We start from the raw sequence: 22,186 nt of genomic DNA, 5'->3' as shown, positions 1-22,186 counted from the left end.
CCACCTGCGGATTGCGTCACATGGTCCCTAAAATGTGCATACAATCATTCGATATATCGAACAGATGTGGTCGAAATTTAATAAATGCATGCAATGTATGGGCTACATTAGTGAAGAAAGGCGCGATTCGTCGCTCTGTCGCTTAATTCATACCTCCTAACTGTCCTGATTTTCACTGGACAGTCACAATTTTTGTGCTTGATCCAGATTCAGTCACAGTTTTGCTTATAATTCAAAACTGTGTGCGGGTTTTCAATCCGGGATTCCGACTAGAATGTCCCAACAGTCGGAACACTGGGCCGTTTTTGTACGATCCGACAGTTGGAATTCAATGTTCTGGCTGTTGAGTGTCGGAAAGTCTGTGGATCGGTACGGTCGAGGATTAACGGAAAACGGCTGTGAACTCGACAATCCACTGCCGTTTCTGACAAAACAGATCCGACTTTAACCAAAAATCAGATCTGACTGCCTTCAATACCCCCCTGTCGATACCGGGTGTGGTACAGCAGTCCGACAGTCGGGATCCCGACACTCATTAGCCCGACGTCGGGATCCCGACTGGCCGGCCTCAGACAGCATGGTCAGCGCAACTAAGCCCCTTGCGGGAGCTTAGCTACGCGAGCCACCTATTCAGTAGCGCACGCAGGGGGGGGGGGGTTCTGAGTACCCAGAAACCCCCCCAGGAGTCTAAGGCTGAAAGCTGAGGGTCCCCTCTTTCCATGGGTATAAGAATTTAAAAAATCGGCCCTTGGGAACCGGAGATATCTGACTTCAAAGCAGTGGTCCCCATCCAAGCCTATTAATTGCTATTCACAGTCAGATATTTCAGGTTTAGAGTTTTTCTGATGGTATATTCCAAAAGCTGGGACTCTCCCCCTTTGATGGACACTAGTAGCTTGTCTCTACTGTTCCTAGAACCAGAGATATCAGCCTTCCAGCAGCTGGTTACTGCTCCAGCTCCACACACCTGGTATGTAGTTTTATATACTCGTTGGCAGATTGCTCTGCCTCCTGAAATCTGATCCCCTAGTCCCCGTATTTCCGGGAACTGGAGATATCTGCAGTCAAGCAAGCTGTCCTCCCACCAGAAAATTATGAATAATAAGCCCACTCCACTATACACCCCTCCTCTGCATATTAAACATCCTCTACAACCCTGAAAGTAATGTATCAGGGCCCCTTCATTCAGCCCAATGCCCCCTTCTCCCACCCCATCTCCCACCATCTGTGCAGTAAAGGGGTAATTAGTGGAAATTACAGATCCAGTATATATATATATATATATATATATATATATATATTTTTTTTTTTTATTATTATTATTATTATTATTTATATACATTTGGTCTATCTATAATACTTTAACTGATCCTGCGTATACTGGGTCACCTAAGTGTCCATCTCCATGCTTTGCTCCGCCCCTCTGGAAACCCCCTTCTGAAAATCCTGCGTTTGCCCCTGCTATTCTATTCTCCCTCTATGGGGTCGGGGACCTCCACGAGGGAAAATAGCGGGTGGCCGACTGTCAGTGTTTTGACAGTTAGGATCCCGACGTCGGATGAATGCCTGTCGGGATCCCGACTGTCGGGACCCTGTCCGTCACCCAATTTTGCCTACCTTACCTGAAGGCTTGTGAAAGAGGCTAAAATACGGGACTTGAATGTTTAAAAACTTTCTATGGGCAAGTTGCCACTCAATGCCCAACTGAATCACCTTTTCAGATTGCACTGCAGCTAAATAAGATTTGAGAGCATTGTACACAGGTGGTGTAATTCCACCTATATATGAAATATCATTGAGGGAAAAGTTGCGACTTACAGATTTTAATTTATAGCCCCGGGTGGTCATTTATATATTTATATGTTTATTATAGGCTCATTTGATCAGTTTGCACGTTTATGTTTTTTTGCTTTTATTTTGTCTGTTATTTTATTTTTTTATAAATTGTGATATTTCAGTGTCACTGTTTCACTTGTATTATTATTATTATTATTATTTTTATATATTTTTTAGATATATTAATATATTTTATTGAATTTTTTTCATCAAACAAAGAAAGGGGGATACAGAAAAGAGGCAAAAAAAAAAGGGGGGGGGGGGGGGGGAGAACTAAGGCATGGGATGCACACAATAATAGCATAAATATGTAAAATATAACAATAAAGAACACAACAAAATATCAAAAGGATGAAAAACCAATGTAATAAAATATCAAGACATAGGAAATACACCACTGCAGCATCAAATAGTAGGGGATTAGTTCAGGCTAAACTGCAAAGGGGAAGAATTGGAGGGTTGAGATATCCAAGCCGCTCCTTCGCCGTCGGTGATGTATTTATGCCAGGCCATCCATTTCACAATCAGGGAAGAAGGTGTAGAAGAATATGAAATAAATTCAGTTTCCATTGTAAAGTGAAATTGGATTTTATGAAAGACTTTTTATCAACGGTACACATTTGTCCTAGCAAATATCTACAGTGGGATTGGACCTCAGGGGGGTAGAGATGTAATAATGCTATCGTTGGGGCTGAGCTGAGGGAAAGACCTGCAACCTTATTGATCAGCTGAAAAACCTTCCTCCAATAGTCATGCAGAAAGGGGCAGGACCAAAAAACATGATAGAGGTGACCTACCTCACCGAAGCCCCTCCAGCAGTTTTTGGAGCAGGACGGCCATTAGGTATGTAACCTAGCAGAGTGAAAAAGAAAAACAGCGATATATACCAAAAGTATATTAGGCGCAAAAAAATTAATTATTGATTTTGAGTTATGAATTAACTATCAATCAAAAGACCACAGCATCAACAAAGTAGTATGCTGCTCCCAAATAATCAATAGCAGTATAAACAAAAACTAGACAGAATAGAGCGCACACTGTGTTTTTTAGCCGCTACAACCGGCGTGGCTCTGTTGTAGTGAGAGCCGGCGCCTCGAGCAACCTCTGCTGCACTGACAGCCACCTCTTGTCCTCTTACCGGCACAGGGATCAGACGTCAATCTCTGGCGGTGCCCTGATTGGGCAGACAGTGAAGATAGCTGCAGGTCTCTTACTGTGCATGGCCCCTTTGACGCGGTGATCTAGGAGTAATGTAGCCAGGCAAACCGGACCAATTAAATGCTGGGGAGGAAGGTGGGTGGTATAGGATTTTGATGTTCCCGGTCTTGACGCATTTCTTCGTCTACACACAATGACAGTTTCCTCAGAAGATGGGAAAATCATGCTGGAGACCTTGTTTAAAAAGGTGGTTTCACCAATCAGCATAGAGCATTAATTATGCTGCACCTGTATGTTACCTTTGAAACAGGTCTCAGAGGCGGGGGCGGAGCTAAAATGCCACAATCGCCACATTTTAGCTCCACCCCTCCACAGAGATCCGTGAATTAGGTTATTTAACATCCTGGAGGCAGGGCTTAATGATGTCACGCTCAAGCCCCACCCTCCAAACTGCTGCTGAAAGTCGGCAACCCTGTAATAGCGTTAGAGATGCTCCTGGAACTAGGATTCTGGAATTCTCAAAAACAAACTTTGACTGGTAGGGCACCAGTCGAAAAGGCAGAAAGTTCCTTTTTGGAGCACTCTTTTCCTTGAATTGTTTGTTCATTTCATAACTTTTCATTCTTCCCTTAAAATTGATTTATTTTTTTTAAATTGTGTTCGCACTGGGGACCACTTGCATAGTCGCCGAGTCTTTCGTACAGGGTGGGAGCGGATCAAGGCGGGCAGCGGGCATTAGCATGGGGAAGCCCAGTGTTTCCTGGGCATAACCATGGAAACGATGGGCGCGCCCAGGAAAATGCTGGGCATCCTCATGCGAACACTGGCAGGCAGTTGCCTGCCTGGGACGGGACGGCGCAAGTCTAAGTCTGCCCAGATGGCGACCATCGAATGACTTTAGCCCCATATGCTACCTGGCGAATTGATGTTTATGCAAAACATCCATTGGGAAAGCGGCAGGGATGTGCAGACCGCGGCGGGGGGGGGGGGGGGGGGGGCAGATATTCGCAGCATTAGTTGCATCGCTAAGCGACTATGTTACGCTGCTTAGCGAGTCAACCAGAATGACCCCCTAAATCTCTCATGAAGACTGGCATAATTATATGCCGATAGTCCTCTAATCGGTCACACAGTTTCAGGGCGCGCCCACAATTTTGGGGCGTGGCCTGAATCAAGGGGATGTGGTCTACAGGAGTCCCCCCTGTCACCCTTTAATAGACGCTGTGCGCATGCACATAGCATCTATCCCCGCAGGCAGAGGGACTGGGGGCGTGGAGTGATGCGATTTGCATTTCCGCTGTGGGGGCATTGCCAGCGGCTCTGTTAGCTGCTGGCCACGCCCCCAGTCCCTCTGCCTGCGGGGATAGATGCTATGTGCATGCGCACAGCGTCTATTAAAGGGTGACAGGGGGGACTCCTTACTGCCCCCCCCCCCCCTCCTTGGTACACTGCCGGCCACAAGCAGGATGCGGGAACATCCCAGAACACGGGACGTTCCCGTGGAAACCTACCCGGTCCATCCTACTAGTAACACCACCCAGCACCCTCCCCCAATTATTTATTTATTTATTTACAGTTTCTTCTATAGCGCAGCAGATTCCGTTGCGCTTTACAATAGTACTGTGTGTCTCTACTACCACTCCTACCCAGTTTGTCCTATCAGTACCACAATCACTCTAGCCCCTCCCACAGCTGCCATGTCTATGCTGCCAGGCAGCTCACCAGCTATGGGCGATTCTGAGCTCAGTTTTGCCATTTGAGCAGCTTTCATTTAAAAAGTCGCCCAGTGTGTACCGGTCAGCGAGGAGCGGTGAGCACTCCCACATCATCGCTTGTCCGGCCATCCATCTGCTGGTATTACCAGAAATGCCTAGTGTGTATGTATGCGCCTTTACTCTGCTCTTTATTTTGGCAAGTATGCCTATGCCGCTGACCCTCCATTGTGCTCCACAGCCTTCTATTGATGCCAGTGTTTCTGTCATTGGAATAAAAAAAAAAAAAAAAGTTGTGCTTTAAATGATAATATCTCTGACTGAAATGCAGATATTGATGATCATCTTCCAGATGAAGACAAAAAAAAAATGGATATTCTAAGTTGTTTGCTAAATAGCTACAAATTATATGAAAAAGAACCAATTCATATGCCTTCACCGCCACCTAGTGGACATTGTTGAAACAACAATCTATGTGACATTCAGCCTAATTCATGTTTGTAAAACTAGGTAGACGCCATTAGGTCGACATGGGTGTAGGTCAACATGGCTTTAGGTCGACAGGTCATTAGGTGGACACAAGCATTAGGTTGACAGTGTCTAGGTCAAAAGGTTGACATGGGGTTTTTCACTATTTTTTTTACCCGAATGTCGACACAGTCGACATGGACACAGTTTCAAGCGCATCCCCATCCCCTCGCATCACTCGCACTGCTTCGGGCACGATGCCTCGCTGTGCTTGGCACACTATTTTATTCTCCCAACACGCCCTAGTGGATGGGAGGGCATGAAATACCGCCTGTCGGCACATGTCGGCTCAAAAAACAGTGAAAACCCCCATGTCAACATTTTGACTGTCGACCTAATTCTTGTGTCCACCTAATGACCTGTCTACCTAAAGCCATGTCGACCTAGACCCATGTCGACCTAATGGTGTCTACCTAATGCTTGTCGACACCCATGCTGTAGACCAAATGACCCTGTCGTCCTATGACCATATCGACCTAAGTTCTGTCGACCCTATGACCCATGCCGTTATGACCCGCGAACCCATACCGTTGCTAGTAACAATTACTATGCGACCTCTGCAGCAGGAGAGCCCCTGTTACATCGGTAATAATCAGGAATGATCAGAGGCAGCTCCAGAGTGGTACGCACAGACAGAGGAGATCAGAGGCAGCAGCTGCAGTGTAACACTGGGCATGTGCAGGGAAAGGATTCAGGGAAATACTGACAGCTGTATAATTCATATTGTCAATCAGGATTTGAAAACTAAAAGCTTTTTAAGTACAGGAATGTCACAGCCTAATGTTTATATGCAAAACAAGGGTCTCAGCGGCTGAAGGGCAAAACATAATAGTGCTTTTTATCGCTAATAATAAAAAGATTTGCATACACTGGTTGGCCAGTTAAGCACCAAAAGACCTTAATTTAGAGGTTGCAATAGTATAATGTGTATATAGACTCAAGCAAATCAACCCCACTGTCAGCAAGGAAGATATAAGGACTAAGTGATCTTTGACCTTGAACATATATATATAGGAATAAATATACTCTGGAATGACTGGCATGGCTGCCTGGCATAAACTAGACTTCTGGTTGATCAGAACAGCATGAGGTTGCAGCCTTTAGCTGGGTGATCCTGGGCTGTAATAGGAGACGTTGTGTACAAGGCACATTCTGTGTTCCTATCTTTATTGACTCTGATAAGGACAGGATGAACTAAGAATAGTCCTATTGTTAAACACCATTATTCAAAGAAAATAGTTTCCTAAGGTAATATGAGTAATGCCAACAGTGGGCCTGGTGCTAAGATTAGGAATAGCCAGCAAAAATCATGCTTAAAAAGAATCATACAAATGAGGGTGTGGCATATTTGAATGAGAGTGTGGCCTATGCAAATTAGCCCGACATCGGGCCACGCCCCAGGTTTTCGTCCTCTGTGCCGCTGAATAGCACAGCGTCTATTCCCTTCAAGCTTGCGAAAAATGGGACTGTTGGGAGGAATGCAGTTGTCCGTCATACATGTATACTGAATCACCCCAGAACCAACCAGTGCATTGGAATGTACAGTGCAGTGTAGAGATGTTCACCGGACACTTTTCGTGCTTTGATTTTGGATCTGGATCTCCCTTTCGTGTTTTGGATCTGGATCTCCATTTCGTGTTTTGGATCTGGATTTTTTTTTTTTTTTTAACTAATAAAAAATAAAAAACAGCTAAATTCACAGAATTTGTATTTTGTTCCTACAGTATAATTACAGTCAATAACATTAATTTCCACTCATGTAATTTCCCATCTATTCTGAACACCTCTCACTTCACAATATTGTTTTTAGAATAGAATAGAATCAACTTTATTGGCTATGTAGTGGGGGGGGGGGGGGCATTGCATACATTACATTAAGACATTACATGCGGGGAACACATGCCGCCGAGCTGCAGAGCGCCTAGGCAGCCATCAGCGGTGCCACTGGTCATTGCAGCATCCAGGTAGGTAACAATATAAGCAAGGACAGTACAGTTTATCACACAGGGACACATACCCACCGTGCTGCACAGCACCTAGGCAGCCATCAGCAGAGCCACTGGTCGTTGCAGCAGCCAGGTAGGTAACAATATAAGCAGAGACAGCACAGTTTATCACACATGGAGTGAGGCTGGGGGAGAGTCAATGAGGTCAGGGGGGTGCCGCTGCCACTGAGTACACTCGGAGCCGGTGCGGCCTGCTGGGGGGTCTCCAGGCCGGAAATCCCATGCATGGGGGGGGGGGGGTTTGATCCTGCCGGCCTCTGGGTGTCATGCCGGGGCCCCATGGTCAGTGTGCCTCCTGTCCTGGCCAGGGGGAGGGGAGGGGGGTCGCCAAGTGAGCTGGTCCTCCACTGGAGGTGATCGATGGTGGTGCTGGATGGTGCTGCCGGGGGTGCTGGATGGTGCTGCCGGGGGGCTGGATGGTGCTGAGGTGATCAATCTGCTGCCGGGGGCTGCAGCGCTGGCCGCCTCCGGCTAGGTGATGCTGCGTCCTGCACTAGGCACTCGGCACTGTCCTCTCAGCATCCTTCTGCTGCTCAGCGCTTCGGCGCTCACTTTGCCTACCTCCTTCCTGCGTCTTCCTCCGCTAGCCTCCTCTGCCTACTTCCTTCCTTCCCTGCCGCCGTCACGATACTCCGGAGGCTGGGGGTGGTGGAGCTCCCTGGATGGGAGCACGGAGCTCCACGTGCATGCAACCATCCCCGCCCTCCACCAAAAGGTTGCACCGAGGTAGCTGGATGACTAGGCTAAGCGACACAAGTGGGCGGCACAAACACTTGGCCTATTTAGGAGTGGCACTGCAGTGGCAGACAGGATGGCAGTTTTAAATACTAGGCCCAAAGAGCACATAATGCAAAGAAAAACATTTAATAAACCCATAATTTCAGCGACAGGTGGTCCCCGTGGAAAAAGCTGGCCAAGTTCTCCATACAACCTCCATTTTTGATGAAATTTCACATTCTGAGAAGCGGCAAGAGGAAGATGACTTTTGAAAAAAGATGGTTCTTAAAAATTATGCTATTAAAAAAAGACGATTTTTGAAAATGATGATTCTCACACGTAGTGGCTGAATGTCGGAAGTGGCCCAAAATTTTTCAGGTCACCGAAAGCATCTCCTGCTCGCCCCTATAATTTTTTAAAAATAATAATTTGTACCACCAAATTTATTGTGTGAGCAAAACAATGGGACGTGCTGGAATTTACCCAGATGTAATGGTTGTACAATATTGACGGCATTGTCAGATATCTAAAATCCCCAGGAGAGTGTAAGTGGTTTAAGCCATTGTGTAATGATGTCCTGCAGTTTCTCTAAGAGGTTCTTAGCAGTGTGCCTCTTACGGAAACCGGTGATACACAGCGTAGCCTGCCTGTTAGGGAAGAAGACTGATGGCCCCCACACACAGCACAATTTTCAGGCACTTTCTGAGCGATTTTACTAAATCGCTCAGAAAATGCCTGAAAATGCATGTAAATCGCTGTGTATATAGCCCACACAGCGATTTACATGCGCGCCCCCGCCGTTCTGAATCTGCACAAGATTCAGAATGGCCCGGTCAGTCAATTCATAACAGTCGCTCAGAAGCTCCTGCTCATCTCCCGCATGTGTGGCGCGGGGATGAGCAGGGCCATCTGAGCGACTGTCATGCCGGTGACTGTGACTGTCAAGCCCCGCTGCCACCGACCTGGAAGCCCCGCCGCCGCCGCCTGGAAGCCCCGCCGCCGCCTGGAAGCCCCGCCGCCGCCGCCGCCTGGAAGCCCCGCCGCCGCCGCCGCCTGGAAGCCCCGCTGCCGCCGCCTGGAAGCCCCGCCGCCTGGAAGCCTCGCCGCCGGAGCCCAGCAGAGACGCTTCCTGGACCTGCCGGGTGCCGCGCCCGCCCTCTGCAGTCAGATGGAAGCTGCAGTGAGAGGACGCGACGCTGGAAGACAACGGAGTTGGTAAGTATATTCTTTTTTTTTTTTTTTACACTGTGCCACCAACGGTTGAGGGGAGAGGGGGATGCCACACTATACCACCAACGATTAAACTTTTTATATGGGGGACTAAAACTATTAAACTGTGTATGCATATATATATATATACTGTGTGTATATATATATATATATATATATATATATATATATATATGTATATGTATATATATGTATATGTATATATATGTGTATATATAAATATATATATATATACACACTATGTATGTGTATGTATATATATATATATATATATATATACTGATATACTGTGTGTATATGTATATATATATATATATATATATATATATATATATATATATATATATATATAGCGCAGTCTGGGCAGGCACATCCAGAGTAGCCAGCTGCACAATGTCCAGTCGTGACAGATTTGAGATCTCCCGTGCTGAATCTCACAATTTGAATCTCTGACACAAATCTCTCTGTATGTGGCTCATTGTCTGAAATGAGCCAATTAGTGAAATCTCTTGTGCTGAATCTCCCGTTATGTATCTCTGGCACACATCTCTGCGTATGTAGGGCCCTTTAGTGTGCGGAGTGAGACAAGTGTGTTATGTAATTTCTGGGGTGCTGCTAAATCAGCCATATAGTTCGGGTTGCGGTCGTTAGGTCGGCCCAAGAAAGGTTAATAGGGTCCTTAGGTCGACTGGCGTCTAAAAGTCTGGGTTTGGGCACCCAACCTACGGACTTTAAACACATTTTTTGCCTGCAACTCCGGAGGCTGTGAGAAAAAATGTGTGTGCTGCACCTATTCGAGAAACTATTGAATAGATTCGATAGATGCCCAGCAGGTGGCCAGCAGGTGGCATACGCCACAATGAAATCCCCCCATAGTGTACATGTAAAATATACATCGCAATATTTAGATGGTACCACTGTCTTTGTAAAATTTGTTCCGCTGAGCAATAACAGACGTCCAGTGAGCGAAGCCAGGGGGCACACGCTAGTCTATTTAAGCAGAGCCCTGATTGGTAAACAGTTGGGTCAGGTGACAAAAGTTCATAATTATTGGCACTGTAGAACCCTGTATGCTGCATAAACCCGTTCATTAGAATTGCAAATGTTGGTCCATAACAGTCATTTCTTAAACTGAACATGGATTAGCGGCAAAGCAGTGAGTTTTTTAAACACCAGGTGGAGCCAAAAACAACTTCAGAAAGGACTCGTCAGTCCAAAATGTTGCAGTTCTGATAACTCCGGTATGCTGCATAAACCTGGGGGGTTAATATTAGCACTGCAACGTATGTGTCCTACCTCAGACTTTTTTGGTGCCATCGGTTGTTTAAACTCACTGCTTGTTTGTTCACTAGTACAGGTTGCCTATCCCTTATACGAAATCCTCGGGACCACGAGCATTTTGGATAAGGAATTTTTACGGATTTTGGAATATTTTTTTTTGTTCATACTTACATGGTCCCCTGGCGGTGCCCGGATGGTCCCCCGACATCCACGGTGTGCCCATGGCAGCCTTCGGAATCCTCTTCAGGGGCATCTCCGGTCCCAGGGGTGCATATAGTGAGTGCATGGTCGTGCCAGTGATGCCACCGGCGCGTCCATGCACTCGCGCAATGCACCCCTGGGACCGGAGATGCCGCTGTAGAGGATTCCGAAAGCCGCCATGGACACCGGGGATGAGGTAAGCATGAAAAAAGAGAATGGTTTTCGGAATATTTCGGTTTTTGGAATATATGGATGAGGGAGACTCGACCTGTATTAACAAAGACTTGATTCAACTACACGTGAATCAAGATTAGTATAATCAGTGAACAGATGTCAGAAGTTAGAGCGGTTGGAACATTTTACTTTTAAGGTAAATCACGCCAGTTTAAACAGTTATGTTATATATATTATTTGAAAGTATAATGATTAAGGCGGTAATATTACACCTACTCGCTATGCTGGGTATGGGTGCCGGATGACTGCCCGACAGTCAGGATTCTGACGGTCAGTACTCTGACGTCGGAATCCCAACTGTTAAATGCCCGACAGTCAGGATCCCGACTAACAGGGGCTATTATTCCTTGTGGGGGTCCATGGCCCCCATAGACGAAGAATAGAGCTTGTGGCGAAACAAGCAAACAAACCCACAACGCGTCAAGCGCAGCAAGCCCGCAAGGGGCTTCTTTGCGTTCTAACCCCTGTCGGAGCACCGGCAATCGGGTTTCCAATGTTGAGATACTGACCATCGGGATCCTGATTGTTGGACCGCCATACCATACCCTCTGGGTATATTTGCTGCCACACTGAACGCACGCCTATCCCCTCAACCCGAATCCCCATGCTACCATGCGTGTCGATGTCTACACTTACACATCCACTCGCATGGGCCCGTAGAGTGGTCAAATCATTGGATGATTTTTCCTCTCCATGCAGATAAAAGTAAGCCCGGACTTACTTTTATGCTGCTTGGAGATGACCGGATTGGGGGCGGGCGCTGACGTCATGCAGGTAGGCAGGTATGGGCCTGCATTTGCTGGGATCCGTCCAGCATTTCTATGGGCGGTCCCACCGTTTTTGTGGGCATGCCCAGGAAACACTGGGCAGACCTCAGTGACTGCCTCCTGTCTGTCAATCAATTTGTGAATGTCCCGGCGAGAGAAAAACTCTCTATGCGGATGCGCAGACACCCACCATCGGGACAGGGATGAATTTGGACCTGTGTGTGTGTGATAAGACTGAATCGGCCACTATGTTACCTCTCCGAGCAATGTGAATCCTCATTCCCAGGCATGCTAAGTAGTTATTATAGTTTTTTTCCTGTGAGGACATGGACACGCCTCCCCATCACCCAGGCCTATTTCTCTCTATACAACCCTGCACAGCACTGGTCAGAGGCAGTTTTAGACCTCATGGGGCCCTAGGCAAGAGGTTTGTGGCCCTCGTCAAACAATCCATAGCACTATCTTTTTGCTGCTGATTGCAAGTGTCCGCGATAGAGTACTTTGGCGCGTGCACAATCTACCAATACATGTCCAGCTGCGTGAACATCGGCATTGCGAACAAATCTACATCAGGCTCTAGGTCAGGCCTGGCCAAACTGTGGCTCTCCAGCTGTTGTGAAACTACAAGTCCCAGCATGCATTGTCACATTTTTGTCACTATAGAATGCTAGAACTCTGGCAAAGCATGCTGGGATGTGTAGTTTCCCAACATCTGGAGAGCCCCAGGTTGGCCAGGCCTGCTGGGTCTTTTGGAAGTAGGCCTCTTACCAGTGTCACATTTACAGTATACTGACTGCCCACAGTGGATGAAACCATTATGTGTGTCAAATAGCTTTTATGGTACTTGTTTCCTAGCACGGCCACAATCTTGTCCATCGTGTATCTTTAAGTTAAGGTACACGATGGACGCGATGGACCCGATTTCCTTTGAAATCAGGTCCATTTTGCCGGCAAAGGCAAAATCGGGTCCATCGCGTCAGTCGTGTGCATTAACATGGCACGCGACGCGACCAACGCGATGGACCCGATTTTGCCATAGGCTTCAATGTTAAAATACGGCAATTTTGAAGTCTAGATTTAGACGTCTAAATTCAAACTCCCTGCAGTCCTGCGCACCGCTGACAACCCGGCAATTTACACTCCTCCGGCAATTTAGAAGTCTAGATTTAGACGTCTAAATCCAGACTCCCTGCAAACCGCTAAGATGGGGGCATCTAAATTTAGTAGGGTCTAGGGGTACACTATTAAACCTGTTCACAATGACACTAGTCGACGAAACAGCTGTCGACCTTGATAATTCCACTATCCACGCCAACCCGAAGTGTGGCGAGCGCAGCGAGCCCGCGAGGGGCGGCGGTACGCGTCCTACCACCTTTTCATACCCCCACTATCCACGTCGGCCTTCACAGGTATCCGCGTCCCCTCGCGGGCTTCATAGGTATCCGCGTCCCCTCGCGGTGCTCGCTGCGCTCGCCACGCTTCGGGCTCGGTGGCTCGCTGCGCTCGCCACACTTTATAAAATCAACTCCACGCCGACGTGGATAGTGGGGGTATGAAAAGGTCGTAGGATGCGTACCGCCGCCCCTCGCGGGCTCGCTGCGCTCGCCACGCTTCGGGTTGGCGTGGATAGTGGAATTAACAAGGTCGACAGCTGTTACGTCGACTAGTGTCATTGTGAACAGGTTTATTAGTGTACCCCTAGACCCTACTAAATTTAGATGCCCCCATCTTAGCGGTTTGCAGGGAGTCTGGATTTAGACGTCTAAATCTAGACTTCTAAATTGCAGGAGGAGACTGCAGGGAGTCTGGATTTAGACGTCTAAATCTAGACTTCTAAATTGCCGGAGGAGTGTAAATTGCCGGGTTGTCTGCGGTGCGCAGGACTGCAGGGAGTCTGGATTTAGACGTCTAAATCTAGACTTCTAAATTGCCGGAGGAGTGTAAATTGTAAATAATCAATGTGAAAATCGGGTCCATTGCGTCGGTCGCATCACATGCGATTTGGTCGCATGCGATGCGACCGACGCGATTTTTTCCGACACGACCAACCCGATCAAAATCGGTGTGGCCGTGCTAGGAAACAAGTACCGTTTTTATCCTATCAAAGAACATCAAAGGAACTTCAGCAGTGTGGGCAGGTCCATGTGATGTCATGATGTCACACAGTAGTAGCTCAATGTTCCTCTGTGAACAATTTGGATGGCCAGGATATCTTTATGGGGCCCTTTTGGACCTGCTGTGCCCTAGGCAGGCTCTGGTACTGGTATCCCCCGCCCAGGGCCCTGTTCGCTAATTGGCTGAGAGAGGTCTCAGCCAATCAATGGCTTCCTATGCGTTTGTATGGGCTTTTTTTTTTTAAGTGTTCTGCTGCTCCCGAGTCCCGCCGCTGGTACTCTGCGCTGCCCCCACTGCTCCCGCTGATGGCAGTGGCTTCTTACACGGCTCCCTGCGCCCCAGGATCACCGGCGCCCCCCCTGCCCCTCACCGCCTGCCCCCTGCTCCTCACCGCCCGCAGCTCCCCGTTACATGTGGTAAATCGCAAGCGATTTATCACATGTAAATTTGGCACATCAAGTGACAAATTGTATGTGAGCCTCCCGGGGAGCTGCCGGGCGGCTCACAGGAGAATTGGGTCCGACTTGTCCTAAGGACAAGTCGGCCTAATGTATGGGGGCCTTAAGACTCTCCACTAGCCTCCAAACTTTCATGCGTTCCCTGAAAACTCACCACTTCAGGCAAGCCTATCATATTTAAGTTCTACACGCATAACCCTCTGAGGCTCTTATGTATTATATAGCTTCCCTTCTGGACCTGTAACTTGGTGGGACTGCTATGCTATTACTGATGCCTGTCCTTGTGTTTCTCTCCTATGTCCCTATAGATTGTAAGCTTGCAGCAGGGCCCTCCTACCTCCAAGTCTGTCTGTTGTTACCCAGTTTGTCCTATAACTGTCTACTATTGTAAAGCGCAACGGAATCTGCTACGCTATATAAGAAACTGTAACGGAATCTGCTGCGCTATATAAGAAACTGTAACGGAATGTGCTGCGCTATATAAGACACTGTAACGGAATCTGCTGCGCTATATAAGACACTGTAACGGAATCTGCTGCGCTATATAAGACGGTGTAATGGAATCTGCTGCGTTATATAAGACACTGTGACGGAATCTGCTGCGCTATATAAGACGCTGTAACGGAATCTGCTGCGCTATATAAGACACTGTAACGGAATCTGCTGCGCTATATAAGACGGTGTAACGGAATCTGCTGCGCTATATAAGACACTGTAACGGAATCTGCTGCACTATATAAGACACTGTAACGGAATCTGGTGCGCTATATAAGATGCTGTAACGGAATCTGCTGCGCTATATAAGACACTGTAACGGAATCTGCTGCGCTATATAAGACGCTGTAACGGAATCTGCTGCGCTATATAAGACACTGTAACGGAATCTGCTGCGCTATATAAGACACTGTAACGGAATCTGCTGCGCTATATAAGTCACTGTAACGGAATCTGCTGCGCTATACAAGACACTGTAGCGGAATCTGCTGCGCTATATAAGACACTGTAACGGAATCTGCTGCGCTGTATAAGACACTGTAACGGAATCTGCTGCGCTATATAAGAAACTGTAACGGAATCTGCTGCGCTATATAAGACACTGTAACTGAATCTGCTGCGCTATATAAGACACTGTAATGGAATCTGCTGCGCTATATAAGACGATGTAACGGAATCTGCTGCGCTATATAAGACGCTGTAACGGAATCTGCTGCGCTATATAAGACACTGTAACGGAATCTGCTGCGCTATATAAGACACTGTAACGGAATCTGCTGCGCTATATAAGACACTGTAACGGAATCTGCTGCGCTATATAAGACACTAACTGAATATTCTGCGCTATATAAGACACTGTAACGGAATCTGCTGCGCTATATAAGACACTGTAACGGAATCTGCTGCGCTATATAAGACACTAACTGAATATACTGCGCTATATAAGACACTGTAACGGAATCTGCTGCGCTATATAAGACACTGTAACGGAATCTGCTGCGCTATATAAGAAACTGTAACGGAATCTGCTGCGCTATATAAGACACTGTAACGGAATCTGCTGCGCTATATAAGACACTGTAATGGAATCTGCTGCGCTATATAAGACGCTGTAACGGAATCTGCTGCGCTATATAAGACGCTGTAACGGAATCTGCTGCGCTATATAAGACACTGTAACGGAATCTGCTGCGCTATATAAGACACTGTAACGGAATCTGCTGCGCTATATAAGACACTGTAACGGAATCTGATGCGCTATATAAGACACTAACTGAATATACTGCGCTATATAAGACACTGTAACGGAATCTGCTGCGCTATATAAGACACTGTAATGGAATCTGCTGCGCTATATAAGACACTAACTGAATATACTGCGCTATATAAGACACTGTAACGGAATCTGCTGCGCTATATAAGAAACTGTAACAGAATCTGCTGCGCTATATAAGAAACTGTAATTAAATCAATAAATAAGTACCCAGATTGCATTTCTCATGCGATCTTAACAAATTTATTTAAAAAAATGAAATACCGCAGTGAGCCCTGTGATAATTACACCAGTATCAGCTGATGAAATCACAGGACTCACTGCAAATCCCCTACCCCGGGCCAGTGTAATCAGTAATGTTTGTCCGATTGACACACAAGCTGATCACAATGTAAAAAAGAAAAATCATACTTAGCTACCGGGGGACCGGTGTTCGGTACTCCAGTGAGGGCTGCCGGTCATTGGGGTTCCATGCTGCTCCTGTGACCCCGGTGCAGTAAAGTGATGCTGTAACGCGGCAACTCACTTTACTGCACCAGAGGTCATAGCAGCAGGGAGCCCCGATGATCGATCCCTGGGTTAGCGATGTACATCAATGCAGACGTCATCGATGGTTGCCATCGATGGCAATTCTGCACCCAGCCTTCGATAGTGGCAAACTATTTGATGGATAACCATCGATAGTTTTAACTATCGATGGTCATCCATTATGTTTGACTGAATGGCCCGTGGGCCATTCAGAACACGGGGGCGGGACTTCCAGGTGTCGGATGACCATCGATAGTTTTCCCTATTGATGGTCATCCATTTTCTTTTACTGATTGGCCTGTGGGGGTGGGACTTTATGGGAGTCAGGGGCGGGGCTATACTCCATGTACCTGCCCCTTGGGGAGAAAAAAACAATATACACTATTCAATTATGCTTGCCATCAATGGAGGAAGACCATCTTGTTCTTGCCCATTGAGGGCAAAACTATTCTACATTAGAAATCATCGATGGTCCATGGCCATCCCTACTGCAACATATTTTGTATAGGTACGCTGCACTACGAAGTATACCCGTACTTGCAGCACTGGCAGCGAGTATCATTGGCTATTATTGATGGGAGTGTTGTGGGTGTGTGGGTACAGCTCTGTGTGATTCTGTGAGGTACGTGATTATGGCGGAGTCTGTGGATGTTAGAACAGTGAGCAGATGGGCTTATACTTTCAGACAGGCAGAGTTGCAGGGGTGTGGTATACTGGTCCGACAGCCGGGATCCCGACAGTCATTAGCCCGACGTCGGGATTCCGACTGGCCGGACTCAGACAGCGTGGCCAGTGCAACAAAGCCCCTTGCGGGCTCGCTGCGGGCACGGTGGCTCGCTATGCGCACCACCTATTCTATTCTCCCTCTATGGGGGTCGTCGACCCCCACGAGGGAGAATAGCTGACGGCCGTCGGGAACCCGGCCGTCGGTGTTTTAACAGTCGGGATCCCGACGTCGGGTTAATGACTGTCGGGATCCCGACTGTCGGGACCCCGCCTGGCACCCGAGTTGCAGCTTATTTTGGCTGATTGTCGCATTAGCATAGGAAAGTGAGTACATGCCGTGGCCATAGAGAAAAGTGGCCGGACAGGTCAGATCAATTGTGACACTCCAATGCTTACATGTGGCCTGTACACACGCTGCCTGTGCAGTCATTGTACATGGAGGTGACTCCATCAAAGTAAAATTTAAAAGGTCATTGTGGTGGCGGCAGATGAGGGACAGATTTGCAGCTGCAGGGGTTGGGGGTTTGATAGAGCAGCGGGGGGTTGACAGAGGGTAATATTGGGGAGTCAACGCTGCAGTCTGCAGTCACTTCCCCGGCCGGAAGTGCGGTCCAAAGCCCATAGGCGCCTGGTAGCCAAGAGACTAGGGATGGCCATTGACCATCGATGATTTAAAATAATCGATGGTATGTGGCTGATGTCGAATACTTTTGCCATCAATGTGGGAGTACCAGATGGTTTCCCTACATCGATGGCAAAGGAGAAGCGATGTTTCCTTTTTTATTTATTTTTTCAGGGTGCCGGGACACGGGGCATAGCTCCGCCCCCCGACACCCAGAAGTCCCGCCCCCATGTTCTGATTGGCTCACGGGCCATTCAGTGAAATATAATGGATGACCATCGATAGCTAAAACTATCGATGGGTATCCATCAAATAGTTTGCCACTATCGATGGCTGGGTGCAGAATTGCCATCGTTGGCAACCATCGATGGCGTCTGCACCGATGGCCATCCCTACAAGAGACCCACTGCGATGCTGCCCAATATTGATACATCGGGAAGCATCGCATCCCCTATAGAAACCAATGGGGGATGATTCCGGTGGCGGTGCATGAGGGAGTGCAGCAGGGACTGGAGATTCCTGCTGCGGTACCCATTATATCCCATTATACATGTGGGATATCTAAAATTTGCAGCTAACCGGGCCCCTGGCACCTCTGATTGACAGGCCAAAGGCAGGGAGACAGGAGTCTTCTGTGCTCTTCTCCTCCAGCAGCACCTTTACACAATTTATATACTTGTGGTACCACTGGGAAACCTGAGCTTGTATGAATAGCTCTCCCCATACCAGTGGCACCACTGGGAAACCTGAGCTTTCTCTACGGTAACCCCTTCTCTGAACAGGATGCAGCAGTGACGCGCCCTGCTATCAATGATAGAGGGATTATCGCTGCTACATGTATAGATGCAGCCCACACCTTCGTATTAGTATAGACATATATAATTGCAATATAAATGTATGGAGCAGATTTGTTTTCACTCTTGGTTTCATTCAAAATACTATAATAACATAAAACGCTATAGAAGGTACTTGTTTCCTAGCACGGCGCCCACGATATTCAGTCGTATGGCATTGTATCGCATCGCATACCATATGCCCGCATGCGATGCGATTTTAAATTGTATAAGCACCCTAATGGTTTTTTCAATGGTAAGTGGCCCCCCCTATACGATTTTTAATTGTATAAGCACCCTAATGGGTGCTTACAATGTTAAATGCATATAGTGTGGAGAGCGCAGTGAGCCACCGAGCCCGAAGCGTGGCGTGCGCAGCGAGCCCCGCGAGGGTATTACTTTACATGTATTCCGCGTCCCCGCGCCGGGCTTGCTGCGCTCGCCGCGCTGCGCTCGCCACGCTTCGGGCACGGGGGCTCGCTGCGCTCGCCACACTATCTAAGGTCAACTCCACGCCGACGTGGATAGTGGGGGTATGAAAAGGTCGGAGGACGCGTACCGCTGCCCCTCGCGGGCTCGCTGTGCTCGCCACGCTTCGGGTTGGCGTTGATAGTGGGGGTGGCGTGGGGTTGCTTTTAACATTGTAAGCACCTATTACGGTGCTTATACAGTTATTTATCTTAGGGGGCCCATTTAACATTGAAAACACCCATTAGGGTGCTTATACAATTTTAAATCGTATACCATTGTATATGGCATACAATGGCATACAATGCTATGGTATACAATTTAAAATTGTATAACATCGGCTGCCATTGCATAACATCATCGCATCGTATGCCTTGTGGTATGCGATGCGATGGGCGCCGTGCTAGGAAACAAGTACCCTATAGAATTCCAGCGCTGCCAAATTGCTGGAATGAGTGGAAAAAGCAAAACTGTCACACTAAAAAGTGGATGCTAAATCGTGTAATTTTGGCCCAATAAATTATTATCTGCATAGGTGAATCTCTAATCATCCAATCAGAAAAGTCTAACAGATCATGCCAAATGTCATCATCATCTTTGCACAGACCTGCAGCAACCACAGACATGCTTCCCTGAGCTAGTGTATTATGGGCAGTGTGTAGTATGGTGTATAGCATCTTCCCTCTTTTGTGTGTAAATCAGGCCCAATATGTGCACCGTTCCTAATAAGAAAAAAATAATAATACATGAGTGTTGAATGTGTCGGGTTGCAAACAAAGACTAGTATTGCCGATTTTGCAATTGTGTAGAAGTGAGCCAGCGGGAAAGCAACCAATCAGATGCTCTGTATCATTTAATGTTATGCAAATTATGGATGCTACTTCAGTGCTGATTGGTTGCCATGGGACACTTCACCACTGGCTCACTTCTCCTCCCTTATCACTGCTTCATACATCTGCCCCTCAGTGCTAAAAAAAACCTCATACATTTTACGTCATCCAGGTCACCCGGCAGGTGCATTGGGTATCAATAAATGTCACATTTTAGAAATCCACAGGTGACCTGGAAAACATGACCAGTGTGGGGTCCTGAGGACTGAGTTTGGGAACCGCTGTAGTAGACTGTCCAGGATAGCTGCCATGTGCTGGCAGCAGGAAGGAGCCAGTGTGACCTATCAACTGTGAATGCAGTTGGGAAGCGGTTAAACAGTTTTTCTGAGGAGAGAGACGGAGAGAGAGAGAGAGATAGAGAGAGACATTTTCACTAGAGCACAGCATTAAATTATTCCCCTGCGTCACTGTACATTTGGGATATTGGGGACACTGTACATTGGTTTTGGACTCTGTGGTGGAGCTGTAGTTCAGCCGCAGTGATCAGAGACTCACTCAGCAGTGAGGGAGAAGCCGCTGTTTCTGGAGGGTGGAGCTGGAGCTGGTTGGCGATCTGGGATCCATAAGGCTGCAAAGTGGTCGCTGAGAGGGGTGGACTCTGGACTTGGGCAGTACAGGTGTGAGGCGAGGGCGGAGTTGCCAATCCTGCCAGTATTCCTGTGGGGATTGGACGAGGTGTCTCAGGTAAGTAATCCTTGCGACTGCTAAGTGATACTCCCTGCATATGTAAGTGACATTTACTATGAATAATTAGACCCAACACTACACACATATTACTTTGCATCAACATATTTCTGCTTACAGCTAAGGAAGTGACAGGGAAAAGGGTACTTGTGTAGTTTCACGGCGCCACCGCGCGCACAGTCTGTTAGAAACTTGGCAGCTTGCCAGACTCTGTTGTTCTAGCTGTTCTCAGCGCAGCGCTACGTTACCAGCGTAGCGTAATGTACACGCTACAATTGAGACGCTTTAGCGTCTGAATCCCGAGTCCTTGCAAGCCGCTAAGAAGGGGGTTATCTGGATTCAGACGCTAATGCGTCTGAATTTGGTAGGGTGTAGGGGTACATAGGGGTGCACTGTGCAAAACACTCCTAAACCTGTTCACAATTACACTAGTCGACGTAACAGCTGTCGACCTTGTTAATTCCACTATCCACGTCAACCCGAAGCGTGGTGAGCGCAGCGGTACGCATCCTACGACCTTTTCATACCCCCACTATCCACGTCGGCGTGGAGTTGAGTATAGAAAGTGTGGCGAGCACAGCGAGCCACCGAGCCCGAAGTGTGGCGAGCGCAGCGAGCCCCACGAGGGGACGCGGATCCCTGTGAAGCCCGCGAGGGGACGCGGATACCTGTGAAGGAATTAGCAATTAGGAAACGTAATTTATTTTAATTAAGGTTTTTGACGTTGGTAATTTTATTGATAAAATGAAAAGGTATATTTTAAACCATAATCTTTCTTTCTATGTAGTTCTCCAACAAAAAGACGATATTTTACTTTTTCCTTGGTTTATATCTATAGTCCTTGGTAGCACCTTCAAACCTATAATTGTGTAGATCAGTGGTTCCCAAACTGTGTGCCTAGGCTCCCTGGGGTGCCTCAGGACACTTGCAGGGGTGCCTTGGGTTGGTGGACCAGGATAAATTCATATTATTTATGGTCAATGTATCAGGCAAAACCAGTGCTGGTGGCTGCCAATCATAATATATGTGGACAAACAGGAGCAAATCCTGTCCCTCACCAGATAACTGTGACATATAAACTAGAGGTGCCTTGAAAATATTTTGATGCTCTAGGGTGCCGTGATTCGAAAAAGTTTGGGAACCACTGGTGTAGATCAATAAGAACAATATCAATTGGGGATCTTTCTTGAATACATTGAGTACAGACATTTCCCTTTCCCTTGATATACTACTATATAGTCAAGCTTGTACACAGCCAAACTTGCACCATGTGTATAGTCCATATTGCTGGTTCTGGCCTGCGGGGACTTCAAGGGAAATAGTACATAGTCAAAATCGACCATAGACAAAATCTCACCGTGAGTATGCACCTTAAGAAAGAGACGCAGTTTGCCATATGCTATCTTACAGGACAGCCCGTCATT

This window comes from Crinia signifera, chromosome 5 (genome assembly GCF_055691185.1).
Source record: "Crinia signifera chromosome 5, ASM5569118v1, whole genome shotgun sequence".
NCBI classification, from domain to species: domain Eukaryota; kingdom Metazoa; phylum Chordata; class Amphibia; order Anura; family Myobatrachidae; genus Crinia; species Crinia signifera.
The sequence above is the reverse complement of the archived record's forward strand: the minus strand, read 5'-3'. Positions refer to the sequence as shown.